The sequence below is a fragment of the Herpailurus yagouaroundi genome, unplaced genomic scaffold, assembly GCF_014898765.1.
Source record: "Herpailurus yagouaroundi ecotype Mexico unplaced genomic scaffold, PumYag 164, whole genome shotgun sequence".
Classification (NCBI taxonomy): Eukaryota; Metazoa; Chordata; class Mammalia; order Carnivora; family Felidae; genus Herpailurus; species Herpailurus yagouaroundi.
In genome coordinates this window covers 7,523,501-7,530,842 of record NW_024412405.1, presented here as the reverse complement: position 1 = coordinate 7,530,842, position 7,342 = coordinate 7,523,501, and positions in this window count along the sequence as shown.

Here is a 7,342-nt window from a genome sequence, read left to right as displayed (position 1 = left end):
CGAATACTGGAGCGCCCAAATATATAAAACAATTACTCATAAACACAAGCAACCTTATTGATAAGAATGTGGTAATTGCAGGGGACTTTAACACCCCACTTACAGAAATGGATAGATCATCTAGACACACGGTCAATAAAGAAACAAGGGCCCTGAATGAGACATTGGATCAGATGGACTTGACAGATATATTTAGAACTCTGCATCCCAAAGCAACAGAATATACTTTCTTCTCCAGTGCACATGGAACATTCTCCAAGATAGATCATATACTGGGTCACAAAACAGCCCTTCATAAGTTTACAAGAATTGAGATCATACCATGCATACTTTCAGACCACAATGCTATGAAGCTTGAAATCAACCACAGAAAAAAGTCTGGAAAACCTCCAAAAACATGGAGGTTAAAGAACACCCTACTAACGAATGAGTGGGTCAACCAGGCAATTCGAGAAGAAATTAAAAAATATATGGAAACAAACGAAAATGAAAATACAACAATCCAAACGCTTTGGGACGCAGCGAAGGCAGTCCTGAGAGGAAAATACATTGCAATCCAGGCCTATCTCAAGAAACAAGAAAAATCCCAAATACAAAATCTAACAGCACACCTAAAGGAAATAGAAGCAGAACAGCAAAGGCAGCCTAAACCCAGCAGAAGAAGAGAAATAATAAAGATCAGAGCAGAAATAAACAATATAGAATCTAAAAAAACTGTAGAGCAGATCAACGAAACCAAGAGTTGGTTTTTTGAAAAAATAAACAAAATTGACAAACCTCTAGCCAGGCTTCTCAAAAAGAAACGGGAGATGACCCAAATAGATAAAATCATGAATGAAAATGGAATGATTACAACCAATCCCTCAGAGATACAAACAATTATCAGGGAATACTATGAAAAATTATATGGCAACAAATTGGACAACCTGGAAGAAATGGACAAATTCCTGAACACCCACACTCTTCCAAAACTCAATCAGGAGGAAATAGAAAGCTTGAACAGACCCATCACCAGCGAAGAAATTGAATCGGTTATCAAAAATCTCCCAACAAATAAGAGTCCAGGACCAGATGGCTTCCCAGGGGAGTTCTACCAGACGTTTAAAGCAGAGATAATACCTATCCTTCTCAAGCTATTCCAAGAAATAGAAAGGGAAGGAAAACTTCCAGAATCATTCTATGAAGCCAGTATTACTTTGATTCCTAAACCAGACAGAGACCCAGTAAAAAAAGAGAACTACAGGCCAATATCCCTGATGAATACGGATGCCAAAATTCTCAATAAGATACTAGCAAATCGAATTCAACGGCATATAAAAAGAATTGTCCACCATGATCAAGTGGGATTCATTCCTGGGATGCAGGGCTGGTTCAACATTCGCAAATCAATCAACGTGATACATCACATTAACAAAAAAAAAGAGAAAAACCATATGATCCTGTCAATCGATGCAGAAAAGGCCTTTGACAAAATCCAGCACCCTTTCTTAATAAAAACCCTTGAGAAAGTCGGGATAGAAGGAACATACTTAAAGATCATAAAAGCCATTTATGAAAAGCCCACAGCTAACATCATCCTCAACGGGGAAAAACTGAGAGCTTTTTCCCTGAGATCAGGAACACGACAGGGATGCCCACTCTCACCGCTGTTGTTTAACATAGTGCTGGAAGTTCTAGCATCAGCAATCAGACAACAAAAGGAAATCAAAGGCATCCAAATTGGCAAAGATGAAGTCAAGCTTTCGCTTTTTGCAGATGACATGATATTATACATGGAAAATCCGACAGACTCCACCAAAAGTCTGCTAGAACTGATACATGAACTCAGCAAAGTTGCAGGGTACAAAATCAATGTACAGAAATCAGTTGCATTCTTATACACTAACAATGAAGTAACAGAAAGACAAATAAGGAAACTGATCCCATTCACAATTGCACCAAGAAGCATAAAATACCTAGGAATAAATCTAACCAAAGATGTAAAGGATCTGTATGCTGAAAACTATAGAAAGCTTATGAAGGTAATTGAAGAAGATTTAAAGAAATGGAAAGACATTCCCTGCTCATGGATTGGAAGAATAAATATTGTCAAAATGTCAATACTACCCAAAGCTATCTACACATTCAATGCAATCCCAATCAAAATGGCACCAGCATTCTTCTCGAAACTAGAACAAGCAATCCTAAAATTCATATGGAACCACAAAAGGCCCCGAATAGCCAAAGTAATTTTGAAGAAGAAGACCAAAGCAGGAGGCATCACAATCCCAGACTTTAGCCTCTACTACAAAGCTGTCATCATCAAGACAGCATGGTATTGGCACAAAAACAGACACATAGACCAATGGAATAGAATAGAAACCCCAGAACTAGACCCACAAACGTATGGCCAACTCATCTTTGACAAAGCAGGAAAGAACATCCAATGGAAAAAAGACAGTCTCTTTAACAAATGGTGCTGGGAGAACTGGACAGCAACATGCAGAAGGTTGAAACTAGACCACTTTCTCACACCATTCACAAAAATAAACTCAAAATGGATAAAGGACCTGAATGTGAGACAGGAAACTATCAAAACCTTAGAGGAGAAAGCAGGAAAAGACCTCTCTGACCTCAGCCGTAGCAATCTCTTACTCGACACATCCCCAAAGGCAAGGGAATTAAAAGCAAAAGTGAATTACTGGGACCTTATGAAGATAAAAAGCTTCTGCACAGCAAAGGAAACAACCAACAAAACGAAAAGGCAACCAACGGAATGGGAAAAGATATTTGCAAATGACATATCGGACAAAGGGCTAGTATCCAAAATCTATAAAGAGCTCACCAAACTCCACACCCGAAAAGCAAATAACCCAGTGAAGAAATGGGCAGAAAACATGAATAGACACTTCTCTAAAGAAGACATCCGGATGGCCAACAGGCACATGAAAAGATGTTCAGCGTCGCTCCTTATCAGGGAAATACAAATCAAAACCACACTCAGATATCACCTCACGCCAGTCAGAGTGGCCAAAATGAACAAATCAGGAGACTATAGATGCTGGAGAGGATGTGGAGAAACGGGAACCCTCTTGCACTGTTGGTGGGAATGCAAATTGGTGCAGCCGCTCTGGAAAGCAGTGTGGAGGTTCCTCAGAAAATTAAAAATAGACCTACCCTATGACCCAGCAATAGCACTGCTAGGAATTTATCCAAGGGACACAGGAGTACTGATGCATAGGGGCACTTGTACCCCAATGTTCATAGCAGCACTCTCAACAATAGCCAAATTATGGAAAGAGCCTAAATGTCCATCAACTGATGAATGGATAAAGAAATTGTGGTTTATATACACTATGGAATACTACGTGGCAATGAGAAAAAATGAAATATGGCCTTTTGTAGCAACGTGGATGGAACTGGAGAGTGTGATGCTAAGTGAAATAAGCCATACAGAGAAAGACAGATACCATATGGTTTCACTCTTATGTGGATCCTGAGAAACTTAACAGGAACCCATGGGGGAGGGGAAGGAAAAAAAAAAAAAAAGAGGTTAGAGTGGGAGAGAGCCAAAGCATAAGAGACTGTTGAGAACTGAGAGCAAACTGAGGGTTGATGGGGGGTGGGAGGGAGGAGAGGGTGGGTGATGGGTATTGAGGAGGGCACCTTTTGGGATGAGCACTGGGTGTTGTATGGAAACCAATTGGACAATAAATTTCATATATAAATAAAAAAAAATATAAAAAAAAAATAAAAGCTGAGAATGTAAAAACTAAAAAAAAATCAAAAAAAAAAAAAATAATAAATAAATAAATGGGAAGTGATGTTCGCCTGTGCCGAGCAGACACCTGTGACATCCATGCCCATCTGTGTAATTACACTCTGGGGAGGCACATGAAAGCAGGCACTTTGCCAGCCAGTCCTTGTCCTACAGGAGGAAGGCTCTCCTCTCCTCTACCACATGGCCCTATGCAATAGTCTCCCGAGCCTAACAGCGTGGACAGCCTCCCTCTCCAATCCGGGACAATGGAAAGAACACAGAACAGAGCTGTACCCTCCGCACCCGGTGGTTGGTTGGTGGAGAGAAATGGAAACTCCCCGAATGGCCGAGTTGAAACAAAACGGAAGAGCTCGACGTTCAAGCTTCCTCCTCCATCCCACTCTGTGCATTTTTGCCGTAAAAGCGGTAGACTTGAGGGGCGCCTGGGTGGCTCAGTGGGTTAAGTGTCTGACTCTTGGTGTTGGCTCAGGTCATGATCTCACAGTTTGCGAGTTCGAGGCCCGCGACGGGCTCTGTGCTGACAGCTGGGAGCCTGCTTGCAATTCTTGGTCTCTCTCTTTCTCTCTGACCGTCACCCGCACCTCTCAAAATAAATAAATAAACAGTTCCAAGTGGTAGACTTGGTATTTTACCCCAGGGCTTCCAAAACTTTGGTCTTTCCATTAGGCCACCTGATCCCATGATAAAGCAATCATTTTAATAGTGAAAATAAATCCACAAAAACGATATCAGCTTTAGTAAATCTTACCTTCATACTTCCCCCAACATACAGCAAGAGACAAATACTAAAAACAGCAATTGCCAGAATTTATTAAGGTTTTGATATGTGTTAGGCACTGTTGCAAGCATTTTACATGAATTCCTCATTTAGTCACACGTCACGTATCTCTTATTACTTTCTATGTCTCAGTTGCTTTAGGCTGCTTCAGGCTTCCAGAAAATGCCAAATTCTTGTCTGCCACGGGGACTTTGCACTTGCTCATCTCTCCCTGAAACAATATCTCTGCCAGGTCCTTTCTAAGGCTTTCTTTCATCTTTCTTACTTAAATCACTCACTTCAAAGTCCGGGAGGCCCCTCTGGAGGTCTAAAAATAGTTTCTGCTATCCTTGACAAGTATGACATTGTTGCATTTTATGTGTTTTTCACTGTCCCTCTGACCATCTAAAACTACTATCTGTCTGTCTGTATCGTCTAGCTCACTCCCCTAGAACAAATAGCTAGAGCACAAGGACGAGTCTGTCTTGTAGCCAACAGGAAAATGGGGCATACTGAGAGACCCCATCACTTACACTAGGATGGCTAACATTAAAAAGACAGGTCGGTGTTGGTGAGGCAGTGAGGAAATCAGATTCTTTCCACATGGCTGGTAGGAAGACAAAATGGTGCAGCGGTTTCTGGGATACAGTCTGGTAGTTCACCAAAGGTTTAAACATAGAGTAATCACGTGATTCAGAAATTTCAGTTGTGGGTTGATTCCCAAGAGGAAGGAACACTTCTTGAGGCAGAAAAACATGCAAATAACTGTTTACAACAGCATTATTTATAACAGCCCCAAAGTACAAATGACCCAAAAGTTCACCAACTGATGAGGTAAAATAATGTGGTACATCAGTCCAATGATATATGGGGCAATTAAAAAAAAAAAGTATTGACACATGTTAGACCTTGGAAAAATTACCTTAAGTGAAAGAAGTCAGTCACAATATACCATGATTTGTGTGATTTCATTGATTTGAACTGTCCAGAATTGTCAAACCCCTAGAGACAGGAAGTAGATTCCTAGTTGCCTCCGGGTGAGGGCTGAGACATGCAGGGTTGTTATAAAAGGGGCCATTGAGAAAGGGGGCTCTTTTTGGGGGTAATGAAGATGTTCTAAAATTGATTGTGGTGACGTTTGCACAACACCATGAATATCCTAAAGACAATTGGAATTGTACACAAAATGGGTGAATTGTACGGAATGTGAATTATATCTCAACAACAACAACAACAATAACAACAAAACCAGCATAATAGAAAATAAGGTGCAGGGAGTAAGTAGACTTCATTCTTGATTCCTTTGCCTAAAGATAGAACAATTGCCTAAAGATAGAACATATATATATGACTGTTTTAATATATATATGTATTTCCATTTCATATATATATGACTGCTTTTATATATATATATATATTTGCTTTAATATTATACATATATATATTTGAGGCATATATATATGCATATATATATATATATATATATATATATATATATATATATTTGAGGCATCTCTAGGAGAGTTTCTTTCCAGGTGAGGCATCAGTAAAATAATCTGATATGTACTTAGTAAGAAGATTCCAGCTAAACCATAGTTACCTACTTTCTAACCACATTCAAGAGGGATAAATTAAAAATGGCCTTTTTAGGGGCGCCTGGGTGGCTCAGGCGGTTGAGCGTCCGACTTCGGTTCAGGTCATGATCTCACGGTTTGTGGGTTCCGGCCGCCCGCGTTGGGCTCTGTGCTGACAGCTGGGAACCTGCAACCTGCTTCGAGTTCTGTTCTCCCTCTCTCTCTGCCCCCACCCCCCACCACCCTGCTCATACTCTGCCTCTCTCTGCCTCTCAAAAATAAATAAATGTTAAAACATTTTTTAAAATGGCTTTTTTATAGTAAGCCATAGATAACATTATTTTACGTCATGTCTATTAATTTTCATAGCATCTTTAAATCACTGTCTATCTGATTTCATCAAGACACGTTAGAATCTCTAAAATTCTATCCTGTCAGTAGAAACCACCTTTGTCCTGCAACAAAATGCAATCTGAACAGCGTGCCCTGTCTGCGAGTCAGTTTCGTGGCACATCTTGAACTGCTTTCAAACACTTGAAGTCAAAGCCCCGGAATGCCCCTTTTGGAACTACTTTGCCCTTGATTTTTACAACCTTGTGTATTTTAACGGAAATATAATCCATATGTTTTTGAGTCATTTACACTTAAATCATCAAAACACCAGTCTTTTAGGGTGATGTGATATCCATGAAGACTACGGAGACTTTTTGATAATCCTTTAGAGCGTTTTAATTAAAAAAAAAAATTTTTTTTTTTTGCTCTTCCCAAAATAAACTAAAATACTGGGGAGTTCACTTTCTTGGTGTTTTAAACTTGGTGAATTAAGCTCTTGATTAGGTAGAGGAAAAGCAAGATGCTGGTGGTGAACGTACTAAAGATCTGATGAAACATAAAGCATGAGTCATTTGGAGCACACTTCACAGTACTCATGGGTTTAGTCCTTCTTATCCTAATGAAATCTTCTGAAAGTATTAATTTCCATGACTGTGGATGCTGCTACGTGTCTAGTTTTACGTTTCCAGATTGGAATCCATTACTACTTTCTCAATATTCTTAAGCCCTTTACTATTCTTTATTTGAAAAGTGCTTGGTAATCATTTCAAATTTATTTTTCACATGAGATATACATTTCCTTTTTACACAAAGTGTAAAAAAAATTACCACGCATTTTATAAATCACTGGTTCCATAAAAATGCTTTTTTTCCACTGGGTTGTATTCATAGTAGGTAAAATTAATGCTAGTATTATAA